The sequence below is a fragment of the Cebus imitator genome, unplaced genomic scaffold, assembly GCF_001604975.1.
Source record: "Cebus imitator isolate Cc_AM_T3 unplaced genomic scaffold, Cebus_imitator-1.0 Scaffold489, whole genome shotgun sequence".
In the NCBI taxonomy this organism is placed as follows: domain Eukaryota; kingdom Metazoa; phylum Chordata; class Mammalia; order Primates; family Cebidae; genus Cebus; species Cebus imitator.
Window position 1 is genome coordinate 659,374 of NW_016107804.1, and position 15,525 is coordinate 674,898.

The window sequence follows — 15,525 nt, forward strand, 5'->3', positions numbered from 1 at the left end:
CCCTATCTCAAAAAAAAAAAAAAAAGAAAAAAAGAGTAAGTATGGTTTTCTAGAATATTTATTAATATTTGTAGCCTGGTTACTTGGATTATATCCTCTGATGTTGTTCTTACACACATAAACATTTGGTTTTCAATTGAACTGAGTGTAGCAGAACTATGGGATCATGAAAATTTGAAAACCAATAAAATCCACATTTGCCTTGTTCTCCTTAATAAGGTTTATGCTGAGCTAATCACATACACGAAAACGCACGTGTTATAAAATGTACACACACCCTTCTGCTACTTAAATTCTAGCCCTCGTCTAAACCAGTCTCCACCCTTTCAATTTTCAGGAAGAAAGGCAATCGAACACCAGAGACTGGGTGGGCAGATCTTTATATGCCAAGAAGTCTGACCCAGTGAACTATTTCAGTCACTCACGCAGTTTGAATTGGATTGCCCGATTGCTGAGAAGGGATTTCTGGATTAGACAGTTCATTAGAGGCTGAGCCAGCTTCTAGGGCTTGTCAGTCTTTTCTCTGCATGCCCGGAATTAGCAAAGTGATGCAGTGAAGGCCACCTGAGTGACAGCTGCCAGTGAGTCACATGAAATAATGGATGAAATAGCAGCTACTCAGGGGCAACAACCACACCTGCAGCACAGAATCCCAAGCCAAAAATGAGATTTGCTGTCCATTGTAAACTATTCACTGAGCACCTTCTATGTGCCTGACCTAGGACTCTGTCTTGAGAAATAATTCTAAGAGTTGATCAATAGCAGTCTTGCAATCCCAGGTTAAATTACAGCTTCCATATTTACTAGCTGGCAAATCTTGGGTATATTATTTAACCTCTCTCTCTGCCCCCAACTTATTTAATCTGCAAAATGGAGATGATGATATTATGTTGAAGATTATGTACATAAATTTATGCAAAGCACTTAGAATGGTACCCGACACACATAAGCACTAAATGTTCAAATCATATTTTACCTGCAAGTAATATAATGAATGGTTAACAGAATGACTTTAGGTGTCAGAAGGATACCATTCATCTCTGTCATTTACAAGTGTTGTGCCTTTGGGCAAGTTATTTGAGTTCTCTGAATCTCAGTTTCTTTATCTGTAAAATAAGCATAATACTGGTACCATTTTGGAGGGGAATTATGAGGATGAAATAAGTATAGGGAGGCACTTAGCATGATGCCTGGCACATTGTAGCTACTCAATATATATAATTTGTTGTTATTGTTCCCAGATCCCAGATAAGGCAGACCAAGTCTCCACAGCTTCACACCATAGGACCAAATAGCCCAGAGGATACCAGTTGCGGTGGATGGGTCATATCTGACAAGCAGAGTTATTTTATTCCGACTAGTTCATTTATTAACACTGCAATGTTAGCCCACACAAAGATTTTCAATATTTTGAATGAGTTTCTACCATTTAAAAAGCATAAAGTTTCATTTTAAACAATTGACATTTTTCAGTTTCTTTAGAAAAATAAAGATTGGCAACACTGAGTTAGCATGCTCATATGGCCATTCCTTTTTTTTTTTTTTTTTTAAACCAGGGGAAAGCACAAACACGTCCCCCACTGCCTCAAATTATGCAGTCGAGTTTCCCACATCTGGAGTGCGATGGATAAGCCTCGCCCTGGGAAAACCCCTTCGCGATAATGGTATCTCCCCTGCCAGGTAAGCATCATATGGCCATTCCTGGCTTGAAGCAGCCCTTTAGAAAGGCATAGGTCTTGAATTTACTGCACCTCCTAACATTTCCTAGTGTATCCCTAGCCTTGATGCCAAATGCAAGTTCCCATTTACCCTCCTGAGGTTTTTCTCTACCTCTCAGCTTTCATCTTCGATGCTACTTTGCCTCTGTAGGCATCTGAGTTAGCGGCTGCTGGTCTTGACTATTGAGTGGTATCCTCTGCAAACTGGTACCTCTCTACAGGGCTACATGCAAGGAAACAACACCTTTATCCACACAACCTTAGGTCATTTGTCAGCACTGCAAGTGCAAGTGTGGAATGAAAAAACAGTCAAATTCACAATTAAGGGCTAGCCTAACCAGTAAGCTGAGCACATCCTTGGAAGATAGCCTCTTACCCAGAAGTTGACTGCATGAATTCACTATTCATTCACCCTGAATTTTCTACAGTTTCATTTAGACTGAGGGTAGAATACATGAGACGAAGGATAGGGGTGCTTTACAACAATACTTTAAAACTTAGTTATCTAAAATATATCTTATGGACCATTAATTCCTTAAGATGCTGTTTCTTGGGGGAAAAATGTCAAACACTGTTTGGAAATAGCTCACACATTGTCCCTCATCTTGGGGATTTATCTGGGCAAATGAAATATTCAGTAGTCCTGTCAGAAAGAAGTTCACCCCCAATTCATACATTAACAGATATTTATTAAGCACTTACTATGTGCCAGGCACTGTTCTTTTTGGTGTTGGAGATTCAGTATTGACAGTCAATATTAAATCTGAATATTGACAGATTTAGTTCAGACAGTCCTGAACTCAAGTAACTTATTCTAGTGTGGAGTAAAGAAGACCTCACTCTCTTTCCAAATTTATCTGACTACAGAATGCTACTGAATAATATTGCTTTATGCATAGTGCATAGCCCCTTGCAAATCCTTTCTCTAGAGACCCTTCACGATAGAGGAAGGACAGAGATTTTTACTTCTGTGAATGCATAAGAGAATAAGACCACTCCAAATGCTTTGGAGAAACAGGTAATTTATTTATTATTTCTTGAAAAGTTAATTAACCCACCAGGGCAGACTTAATTTGGAAAGAACCACAGCCTCACCTGGGGCCTCAGGCCTGGCAAAGATTTCTGAGAATATCACATGAAGGGTTAACTTGACGTTTACCTCCAAAGTGGAGCCATTTTTCTCTGCCTCTAATATAACCCAGTTGGAAATGTATTTGTTTTTCACTGTTTAATCTTCTGCATCACCCACTGTTGATTAGATTTAATTAATTTATGTTTCTAATGAATTTAGAAACTTGCAGCGCTGTAGCAGGAAAATTTTCAGACAGCATCTGGTCACCAAATGGATTGATTACCTTGTCTGCAAAAGTCTTTCAAACATCTGGGGCCTGATTTTGTGAAACATCCAGAGGCCCTTTCAAAGATAAGAAAATCCACACAGAAGAATATTGAGGAGAGAAAGAGTGAAGGTGCTAGAAATAGGTAGGGTTCTCTTTGATATGCAAACCTGGATCCTGGCACTCCCCCAACATGAAATCACGTTTTGCTGCTTGTTGGCACAGTTTCAATGGCACCAAATTGACTGATCTGAATCTATTTTGTTCAACATCATCAGATTCCACCAGGCCCAAGCCTGGCTGCTGCCCTGTGAACTTCTTTGGCACTTTCCTTCTGTGTGGAAGCTCCCAGTGATCATTAAGGTGAAACATTTACAGAAAACATTGAGAGAGAGAGAGAAGCACTTTGCTCTCGTTCATTCAACAAACGTTTATCGGGAGCCCACTGTGTGCCTGGTGCTGAGCCATGTATATCTCTTTAATAGCTGCTCTTGACAACAACCTTGCAGGATAGGCAGGTAGCGCTCTCCCATTCTCATAGATAGGACCGAGTCATATGTGAAAATAACAGTAATTGTTAAGGTTAACAGAAACACTACTAATGTAGGATGCAGAGATATGCATACCCACACAGCAGGCACTATATGAAGAACTTTACATGCATAAACTCATTTAACTCTCACAAGAAAACCATAAGGTAAATGTCATTATTACTACCCCCATTTTACAGATGAGAAAACTGAGCCACTGGAAGCTTATGTCAACTCAGCTAGCCTTTGGCAGAGCCAGCCTTCTAACATGGACAGTCTAACTTGAGAGCTTTTGCTATGAACCACTCTACTTTACTACCTCCAGATGCGATTCTCTGAAGACCTACTATATGTTAGGTACTATCCTAGGGCTTTTACAACATTCTATTTTAACTATATTTACACGATATGCAGTGAGTGTTATTATTCCCAGACAAGAAAACCAAAGCCCAGAAACATTAAGCAACTTGTTGAAGTCACAGAGAGTTAGTAAGACTTAGGCTAGGGCTTAACTCAGGTCTGAGGCGCTACAAAGGCCACTTTCTGCTTACTGAGTTATCTGCTGATGAATGAGAGAAAAAATGAGTCTTGAGAACTCAATAGCTTTCTCAAAGCTGCTCCAAGAAACAAATTAGTTAGACAAGTCAGAAGAGGGGACAGCCTGGCTGCTTTACACATCCCAGCCCACTCCAGAAAAGGGAAAGCTACAAAATATACTACCAAGAATAACAAAACAGTGTCTTCTAACAGAGGTAGGTGAAAGATGTTAGTAATCTTATTGCCTGACTGGTTTTTCTGGCTCAAGTTCAAAGAGGAATGACTGACAAGCAGGTGGGTTGCCCACAATATAAACAATAATAAAAAAGCCCACAATGCTGAACATCTGAAATTTTTTGCAGTGTTACACCATCAGGTCAGTGCCTAATACATAGTATAAAACACAATTATTTACAGTGCCAGTGTTGAAGAAACCAAGTTTGACATGGTTCTTGTGATAAAATGTAATTACTAAGTCTGGTCACTTCTTTTGCTTAAAAAACTGACTTTCTTTCACTTCTCTCTTGTCTACTGCCACTACCTAAACCTGATCAGGTCCTTTCTACTTTTTGGACATTTGTATTCCCTTCTCTGCCTGGAGCCATTCTCATCTCAATATCCCCTTTGGTCTGGCTAATCTGTATTCATCCTTGATCCTCAGATAGGACATCTCTTCCTCCAGGAAGCCTTCCTTGACTTTCCTTTTCTGGGTTAGAAGCCCATTTTAAGCACAATGTATATTTCCTCCTATTAGAGCATTTATTATACTGTAAAGTAAGTGTTTATTTGTTGGTGCCCTCACTGAGAGAGCATATGTTGGTTACCAGTATATTCCCAGCATATGAGTATGGTACATAATGTGTCCAATAAATATTTCATTGACTAGATGAACGGGAGTGAAACTCAAAACATCCTCTTTTTGGTCTCTCTGTTTGAAACCTCTCACCTCCAAACTTTGTGCTACATTCCATCAGTCATTCAGCTTTTCTTTAAACTTTCATAGTGTCATTTGAAAAAATCACTTCCTTTTGAACACCAACATAAAAGTCAGAATACTGATTAGCTCTGGGCCAAGGAGAACTAGGTAAGAGTGAGCAAGAGAAAACCTTACGGAGTCCTAAAATTATCCGATACCTTTATCTGGGTAATGGTGACATGGTTGTATATATGTATAAAAGTTGTTAAGCTGAATACAAAGGAATAATGCCCTTTACTGTAAGTAATTAACATCTCAGGATAAACACATGACTGTTTTGAAAGGTTACTTGTGTCAATAGGATAAAATCCAGACCTGCTTGACCATTTTCATAGTTCTTCACTGATTGGCCCAATGATCAATGTACTTGTTCAAACTCACTTTTCGAAAACACATGCCCTGATCTTCTAACAGGTCCTGAAACCCTTCTCACTCATTCCCATCTCTGTGCTTAAAATCATGTTTTCTTACCCTAAATCTTCCTTTCTCTTCCTCCCACCTTCCAGAAGCTCCTCCCACTCTTGGAGGGCCAGGACAAATTCATCCACACAAACTCAACAAATCCACAAATCTCATAAATTCCTTTTTTGTCTGAACTTTTGACTATTTTGTCTGTTTCATTCATTTGTGCCAACATTTCCTGAGGACTGTAAGCTCCTTGAAGATAGGGAATGTTATCTTATTTTCAATTTTTATATTTAGGATGGTGCCTGGTACAATGGTAGATTCTCAATATATATTTTTTGTGAATATACCAAGGACCTAGTTATGTGTCCAGACTCTGGGTGCTATGAGCCTATATAGAAATTAAAAAGGCAGGTTGTCTATGTCATTTAGAATGAAAACATAGTGGTGTTGTTAAGCCCAAGGACTTAGGATTCCCACATGATTTCAAATCCAGGTTTTGCAGCTCACTGGCTCTGACCCAGTGTATTCAATGGCCATCTCCACAACTCAGTTTCCTTACCTGTAAAATGAGGGCTCTCATAGGGTTTTTTTGAGGGTTACATGAGAAGAAATTTATTAGTGAGCTTTTACTGAATGTTGTTTTGCTAAATAAAACACAATCACACCCAAATAAAAGCTTACGCTCTTGTTATAATGCAAAGAATGAAGCACAGTGATTGATTCCTAGGGAACACTGAACACATGGTAGCTATTCTTATCAGAGCTATTATAATACAAATGTAAAGTTGCAGCGAGAAAAATCTATAAATTAGGAGGTAAAAATGTAGAAAGCAAGAGGAGTGGGCTCATTGTGAGATATATACATGTGCACAGAAACACAGAGTGAATTTAATCTATAAGAAATTCCTTAGGGAAATTCCATCGCATCCCATTAACACGGTCCCAAAGGCAGGAGCTAGCCTCTGATCTTGACATATTTAATATCTTTGAAAAAATTCTGAAACCATAATATCTCAAAATGGTATACAAAAGCAGGTCTATCTGGGAGTTACATGCAAACGCATTGTACCTTAGTTCTAGCTCACATAATTCTTTAATTATCATAATTCCTAGCGCTTCTCTTCAAACTTTTGACCTTAATAGGATTATTGACAGTTAGGAAAGGAGAACACTGCTCAATAGGATTTTGACAGTTAGAAAGGAGAACACTCTGAGAAACAAGTTCTCAGTGTGTTCTTATACACTCATTTGAAAGACAACAGTTTAATAATTCTAATTCATGTATACTTCTATTCATGCAATCAATAATTCATAAAAATTCCTTAGCAGCATTTTTAGTGGCAACAGAAAGGGCAAAATATTTCTTCTCTTCCCTTTGCCTTCCTTTCTTCACTTAGTCATGCCTGGAGCCTGGAGAGCAGAGAATTTCAAGAAAACAGTTTCCATGGTGATTCTTCCTTTGAGTACCCGACTGTATTTTGCTGTTTCTGGAGTGAATTAATGCTTCTTACTGCTTTCATGCTAAATATATTGTAGATTAGATTTGATTTCCTCTGCAGTGATATAGTTTTATTGGGAAAATGGAAAGTAAAAACACAGCATGAAGAAACTATATATTTCTGCCACTACACTATCAGAAGGGGGAAAGAAATATCAGTTTCAGAAAAAAATAACCAGCCATAGGGAAATGGATGCAGGTGTCTGGAAGCTAGGATACGCATGCATGCATCTAAATGTTGGAAGCCTGCCTTAGGAGATAATGATCTTAATTCTTCTATATATTGAAGGTGTTATAAGTTGACCATAAAACACTGAGTTACAAGAAATACCGATTTTTAGCATACTGTCCTCCTCTCAGCACAGAAAATAGAGATCATATAGAACAAAAAATTCTTCAAACCTGCAACATGGCATTTATTTTATATTTTATTAAGGAGAGCTTTGTTTTCTACTAAAGCTAAATAACTGGCCTTCACTGACTTATTAAAATAGTTATGTGGCCTTCCTAAGACTCTCATAGCACACGGCATTTCCTGACATAGAATTTATCACATGTATTTACTATCCACTTGTCCATCTTCCTCACTAGACTTTAAAAGAGTAGGGCTCATGTCACTACTGCTCATTGTTATACCCGTGTGCCTAGCAGGGCACATGGGAAGCTGAAAATTATAACAAGAAAACTATGAAAGCTAACTCTGAGGCACTGAGGACTTTCTTGTAAAGCAACATCAGTACGCTGTTGTGTTGCATAGCGATGGAATCTCATGTACGTTATAAATATTCAAATCTTAGCAGTAGCTATTGGTTTTCACAGTCAGTCCTACCTGGAGCCTTGATCTTTATTTGTGTTGGAGGCATTAAGGGATTAAAGGGAAGAATCCATCATGTGAGAGGAGGAGGAACAGAAAGCAGGTACCATCCTGTGAAGCCTCCTTTTCCACCACTGCATTCCTACTCCCAGAGCCTGGAGCCAAGTACTCACTAGGCACCAAACAAGCAGGAAGAAAACCAGGATTTTGGTCAATTTGAGGCAACAAGGGAGTATTTAGCATCCACACCAAACTAGGTGTGACAGTCCTGGGTGCTGCTGGGGACAAAGAAGGGAACACAGGAATTTTTGGGCCCAGCAAGTTGATAGTCTCAAAGGGATTCTTTTGGGATCACACAAAAGGGGAGTATGGTCAAGTATAAACACACATACACACCCTGATTGTTAACAATAGTGACAATTAATATTCATTGAACAACCTATTAGGCGCTCTCCAAAGCACCACGTATGTATGAACTCACTTGATCCTCATAGCAAGTCTGTTTGTTCCTATTATTTTCATTTGACATATAAAGAAATTGAGACTTTGAAAGGCTTGGTAACTTGCCTAACATCCTAAAACCAGTTTGTAATAGAGCTAAGATTCAAACCCACACAGTCTAGTCCTCAAATCAGTATCTTAACAACGAAACCATTCTAAATCTCAGGCTCATGGGATCTGATCTGAGAAAGCTTCTTTACACACCGTTTCCCACACTCTCTTTTGCTGTATAAATTATCCAAAGTTGCAGATGTTCACAAATGTTTCTGGGCAATCATCAAGACGCATAGAGGGCCATATACAGTTCTATATTTTAAGAGGAAACCCAGTTCTGTGGCTATGTAAATGTTAGATTTCCATGGCTCTGTAACTAGGATACACACTATGATAAGATTTCTCCTGGTTCATAGAGACTTTTCCATAAGAAGCAACAACTGGAGGATTACTGAATGTTAGTTTTCGTCCTATAGAACTGCCAAACTCTACTGTTTTGAGTTAGCTTTACAAAGAAAGGGGTTCTTTTGGAACTTCACTTTCTAACTACCCTGTAGGAAATTCAAAATTGCTCAGCTGTATGCTGAATTTGATTCCATAGAAAGCAGTGACAAGACCAAGATCTCATTGTATTAGCTCATAGATATTTCTCTTCATTTCAGAGTGTGGATTCCTACAGCTATTTTAAACATTTATTTATGTATTTATTTTAAAAAAGGACAGGAAGGATGTGTATGAAGTCTGAAAGGGCAGGATTATAAGAGGTCTTGGATTTTTTTAGTTTACATATTTAAAAATTTTATTTTTAATTGATAAATAATAATTGCACATATTTATGGGGTATAATTGATATTTCAATATATATTTACATTGTGGAATGATTAAATAAAGCTAACTGACATAACTATCACCTAATATATTTATCACTTTTTGTGGTGAGAATTTTTAAAAATCTACTCTTTTGAGTGAAATAATAAACATTGGAGACTCCAGAGGTGGGAAGGTAGAATGGGGGTGAGGGATGAACTATTACCTATCAGGTGCAATGTACTCTATTTGGATAGAGACACTAACAGCCCAGACTTCACCACTATGCAACATGTCCATGGAACACAACTGCATTGTCCTCCTAAGTCCAAAAGAATATATAAAAAAATAAAAAATAAACAAAGCAATACCCCAAATCTGCTTTTAGCAACTTTGAAATATATACTATATTATTATTAACTATAGTCACCAAGTTGTGCAGTAGATCTTTAAAGCTCATTCTTCTTGTCTAATTGAAATGTTGTGTGCTTTAAATATCTTTCCATGCCCAATTCCTCACCCTTCCCCTATCTCAATCCCCAACTCTGACCACCAGTCCCTGGTAACCACTATGTTACTTGCTACTTCTATGAGTTTGACTTTTTTAGAGTCTACATATAAGTGAGATCATGCAGTATTTGTCTTTGTGTGCTTGGATGGAGCTTAAAATTTTACTTTTGCTCCTTTGAGATAACTCTATTTCTGTTTTCTGTGATAAGCATATATAATTTTAAATACCACAAAGTAACTCACTCACTTTAAAAAACTGTTTTATTTTCTCTGAATATGATTACTGGGGAAACCCCCCTTTTTTTTTTAAAGATGCAATGATTCCCCAACAAAAGGAAAGCAAGAACAGGGAATGGAGAGATACCAATGTAGTAAGTGCTACCTACAGGAGCTTAGAAGCAGGAAGGGGGAAAAAGTTTTCATCTCAGTATTATCTATTCCACTGTGTGATTCCTATAAACAGAAGATGTTTAAATAAGACCTTTCCCGATGTTTAGTAACAAAAGGAATTACCACTTATTAAGTATCAAAAACATTTTATAGGTATGTTCATTTTTTCCCCTAGAAGAGAGAACGGTGCTCAGAAATTATGTTCTTTACATGCCCAGAGTCGCAGAGTTAACAGATCTCCATGAGTCTGCTGCAGGTTATAACCTGTTGGTTAATACTTTGCTCTCCAGTCTTCCCATGGAGCAAAGTCATACTCCAACATTTGGGTTTGGCTGTATCCCCACTGAAATCTCAACTTAAATTGTATATCCCAGAATTCCCACATGCTGTGGGAGGAACCCAGGGGGGAGTTAATTGAAGCATGGGAACTGGTCTTTCCCATGCTATTCTTGTGATAGTGAATAAGTCTCATGAGAGCTGATGGGTTTATCAGGGGTTCCCACTTTTGCTTCTTCCTCATTTTCTCTTGCTGCTGCCATCTAAGAAGTGTCTTTTGCCTCCTGCCATGATTTTGAGACCTCCCCAGCCATGTGGAACTATAAGTCCAATTAAACCTCTTTTTCTTCCCATTCTCAGGTATGCCTTTATCAGTAGCATGAAAACAGGCTATTACAGTAAATTGGTACCAGGCGTGGGGTGTTACTGAAGAGATACTCAAAAATGTGGAAGCAACTTTGGAACTGGGTAACAGGCAGAGACTGGAACAGTTTGAGGGGCTCAAGAAGAAGACAGGAAGATGTTGGAAAGTTTGGAACTTTCTAGAGACTTGAATGGCTTTGCCCAAAATGCTGATAGCAATATGGACAATAAAATCCAGGGTGAGGTGGTCTCAGGTAGAAATGAGGAACTTGTTGGGAACTGGAGCAAAGGGGACGCTTGTTACATTTTAGCAAAGATGCTGGCAGCATATTGCCCCTGCCCTAAAGATTTGTGGAATTTTGAACTTGAGAGAGATGATTTAGGGTATCTGGCAGAAGAAATTTTTAAGCAGCAAAGCATTCAAGAGGTGACATCGGTACTGTTCAAGGCATTCCATTTTAAAAGGGAAATGGCATAAAAGTTTAGAAAATTTGCAGCCTGATTATGTGATAGAAAACAAAAACCTATTTTCTAGGGAGAAATTCAAGCTGGCTGCAGAAATTTGCCTTAGTAGCAGGAGCCTAATGTTAATCCCCAAGATCATGGGGAAAATGTCTCCAGGCCATGTTAGAAATCTTCATGGCAGCCCCTCCCAGCACAAGCCTGGAGGTCCAGGAGGAAAAAGTGGTTTCAAGGACCCAGTCCAGGTCCTCATGCTATGTGCAGTCTAGGGACTTGGTGCCCCATGTCCCACCCACTCTAGCCATTGGTGAAAGGGGCCAACATACAGCTCAGGTTGCGGTTTCAGAGGGTGGAAACCCCAAGCCTTGGCAGCTTCCATGTAGTGTTGAGCCTGTGGGTACACAGAATCAAGAACTGAGGTTTGGGATCCTCCACCTAGATTTCAGAAGATTTATGGAAATGCCTGGATGCCAGGCAAAAGTTTGCTGCAGGAGAAGGGCCCTCATGGAGAAGCTCTGCTGGGGCAGTGTGGAAAGGAAATGTCGGGCTGGAGCCCCCACACAGAGTCCCTACTGGGGCACTGCCTAGTGGAGCTGTGAAAAGAGGGCCAGCATCTTCCAGACCCCAGAATGGTAGATCCACTGACGGCTGGCACTATGTGTCTGGAAAAGCTGCAGACACTCAATGCCAGCCCATGAAACCAGCTAGGAGGGGGATTGTAACCTGCAAAGCCACAGGGAAGAGCTGCCTAAGACCCTTACATTAGTATGACCTGGATGTGAGACCTGGAGTCAGAGTAGGTCATCTTGGAGGTTTAAAATTTGACTGCCCCTCTGGATTTCAGACTTGCATGGGCCCTATAATCCCTTTGTTTTGGCCAATTTCTCCCATTTTGAACGGCTGTATTTACTCAATACCTATATCCCCCCGTCGTATCTAGGAATTAACTAGCTTTCTTTTGCTTTTACAGGCTCATAAGTGGAAGGGACTTACCTTGTCTCAAATGAGATTTTGGACTGTGGACTTTTAGGTTAATGCTGAAATGAGTTAAGACTTTGGGGTACTCTTGGGGAGGCATGATTGGTTTTGAAATGTGAAGACATGAGATTTGGAGGGGCCAGGGCAGAATGATACGGTTTGGCCCCACCAAATCTCAACTTGAATTGTATCTCCTAGAATTCCCATGTGTTGTGGGAAGGACCGGGAGGGACGTAATTGAATTACGGGGTCCAATCTTTCCTTTGCTAGTCTCATGATAGTGAATAAGTCTCATGAGATCTGATGGGTTTATCAGGAATTTTTACTTTCGCTTCTTTCTCATTTTCTCTTGCCGCTGCCATGTAAGAAGCGTCTTTTGCCTCCTGCCATGATTCTGAGGCCTCCCCAGCCATGTGGAACTGTAAGTCCAATTAAACCTCTTTTTCTTCCCATTCTCAGGTATGTCTTTATCAGCAGCATGAAAATGGACTAATACAGGAAGATTATACTTATATCATTAAAAAGAGAGGTGGTCAGGGAAGCCTGAATGGCCATGAGGAGTCTGAACAGGAAATATAGCCAAAACATATTCTCTGCATTTCAAGAAGAAACTGATGAGATCTTTGAGGCTCTCAGTAGAAAGGGGTAGGGAGGAAGATTCAGCCATATATGAGGTGTGAGTTTGGAGAGATAAACACAGGTTAGATATGTCTTCCTGCTGAAGCTACGTACAATACACCAGCTGGCTCCTTTTCCAATCTCCACTTTATTAGTTAATCCAACAATCATATTTTGTTACTCTCCTCAAAAATAAAATATTGTATGTGTCACAAAGACATCCCTGACAGGAGACTGTGCTCCAAGTGAGTTAAAATGAATGGAGACAAAATGGGATGTTTTCAGGTATATACAATTATTGCTAGTTACTGGCACTTACAACAGCTGTAAAATCTGTGGTACTGCTGGCTACCTGATGTTTGCTGCAGCCTCAGGACTCTGATGACTGGACTTTTTCAGAGTCTTATAGTGTCCATTGGCTTTCTGTCTATAGTGCTGGGTGGAAAACTAAAATTAGTTTGCAATTATATTGTACTGTGAGTATTCTATGTGACAGAGAGAAGGCCAACTTGCATTTCTGTATAATCTCCTCCTCTCCCTCTTCATTTTCCATGGCTTCCCATAGAGTTTAACTGAGTAATTAAGAGCTTGGGCTTTGAAGTCAGATGGATCTGAGGGTCAAAGCACTTTTCTGCCATCTATTAGCTGCAAAACCTTGGGAGAGTCAGTCACCCTCATTCTCAATTTCCTCCTCTGTAAAACAGTAAAGAAAATCTTTCTGCTTTTAATGAAGAAGGTGTGCAGATGAAATGAGATAATGCAAATAAAGGAGGTAGCACAATGCTTGGTATCTGACAGATCCTCAATAAGTGTTAGAAAAACAACAATGTGACCCAACTGACAAGAATTTGGACAGAGTGGGTAAGTCCATTCAATTTTTTTTTGTCTTTCCTCTATGAGAAGTTTATCATCTCATGAATGGGGTCATAATAATTTCTCTATCTATACTGTTGGCTATAGCCTTTCTTTGTGACCTCAAAGTTAGAAGCATAAATATCTCTCACTGTCTCGATGATTAAGATAAGGTCCAGGAACTCTTTCCCTGTTTATGGTTTAAAAACAACCTTCTGTGGAGATTTTTGATGGATTGCAGAGATATTTATGACTCAGGCCTCCTGGCAAAGTCCTTGATGCTGACTCATTCATTACCCCAAGAAAGGAAAAGGCAGCTGAAATCATCACTCATTTATTCTGCTTCTTACTTATGGTGAAAGGTCAAGGGTAAGTCACTCAGCATAGGGCTAAATATGAGAATCAGAATTTCAATAACTTCTTTTGACCACAAGAGAAAACAGCATTTCTAATGCACATACATTCATAAAAATGTTTGCAAGGACCTCCTTAATACAAGTGCTACAACATTGATAAATGATAATATTCTGTCTGAACCCTCAGGCTTCCAGCTCTAAATACATGGAAACTACTGTTTTTCCACAGAGCAAATGAAAACCAAGTTTTTTCAGCTGATGGAAAGGGAGGATCCATCTGCTTTTCCATGGAAAAGCAGATCCTCCCACCTTAGCCTCCCAAGTAGCTGGGACTACAGATGCATGCCACCATACCTGGCTAATGTTTTAACTTTGTTGTAGAGATGGGCTCTCCCTGTGTTGCCCAGGCTGGTCTTGAACTTCTGGGCTCAAGAATTCTTCCTGCCTTGGCCTCCCAATGTGCTGAAATTACAGGTGTGAGCCACTATGCCTGCCCATTATCCATTTTTAGCAGATGGAGAAACTGTGTTAAATGTCCTAAATATAATGTCTCATTCAGTTCTCACAATTACCTAACTACTTTATTATTTCCACTTTGCAGGTGAGAAAACTGAAGTGCAGACTGTTACTTAAAGTCCTACGACTCAATAGGTTAAAGAACTGAAATTCACTTCCAGGTTAATTTCAAAGCTCATGTTCTGAACTGCTACATTACAATTTTGGTATCAGTATTACCCCTCATCCTGTTCCAGAGACCCATTCCCTGGCCATGCTTCTCTCTCCCACTCTGCCTGTGCTCATGAGACTGAGATGCAGCATCTTTCAAACTGAGACCTCTGCTGTCAAATGGGATAAAATTAATGTCTACCTCAAAGTGCTGGTGTGACAGCCAAATCCTATAATGTATAGAGAGGATTTGCATGGTACCTTCCATATAAAGACCTGATATTAATGTTTTAGAATTCTATTAGACTGGAGGAAAAGTAATTGCAATTTCTGCAACTAGTTTTAATGGCAAAAGTTGCAATTACTTTTGCACCAACCTAAATCACCACTGTTATTTCCCTCCCTTCTCCTTGCCAATAGCATTTCCTTCCAGGGATCAGAAGGAAGCTGACGATGAATTTCTCTAGGAGAAGAAGTAAGAAGGCCAAGGGTTAATGTGTAAGAGATGAACTGAGCTAGAAGAGAGGAAAAGGAGAGGTGGAATTGCTTTGGATTTCATTGCTAGGAACCCCCATCTTTTTCATTATTTGTATAAGTCACTTGGCTTGAAGACACCACAGGCCAAGCCTCCAAGTGTACCGATGATAATAAATTGGGTAGCACAATAAATAATGGGTAAAACCAGGCTGCCAAATGAAGAAGGATTTAGGTCATTTAAATCCCAGGCTATGAGTTGTCAAATCCAGTTTAATACTGATAAGTGTGGGATAATAATTCTTAGCAAACAGCTCCCTCCCACCAAACCCCACCACAATCCTTTTTCTCCTTCTCCCACCCCTTGCAAACAGACAGAGAACCCTGAGGGGATTTGCAGAATGAAAAGGGATGGTATATACTGACCAGATATGAGCTGAAGTTATTACATAATAATCCC

General features: G+C 39.5%; 1 protein-coding gene and 1 pseudogene across 17 annotated transcripts in view; both read right to left on the reverse strand.

Annotated features, from left to right (window-relative positions):
- Window positions 1-15,525, reverse strand: part of PPP2R2B (protein phosphatase 2 regulatory subunit Bbeta) — a 499,440-nt gene that overhangs the window by 135,282 nt on the left and 348,633 nt on the right. The window lies entirely within an intron of this gene.
- On the reverse strand, window positions 1,554-1,688 carry LOC119468765 (annotated as a pseudogene).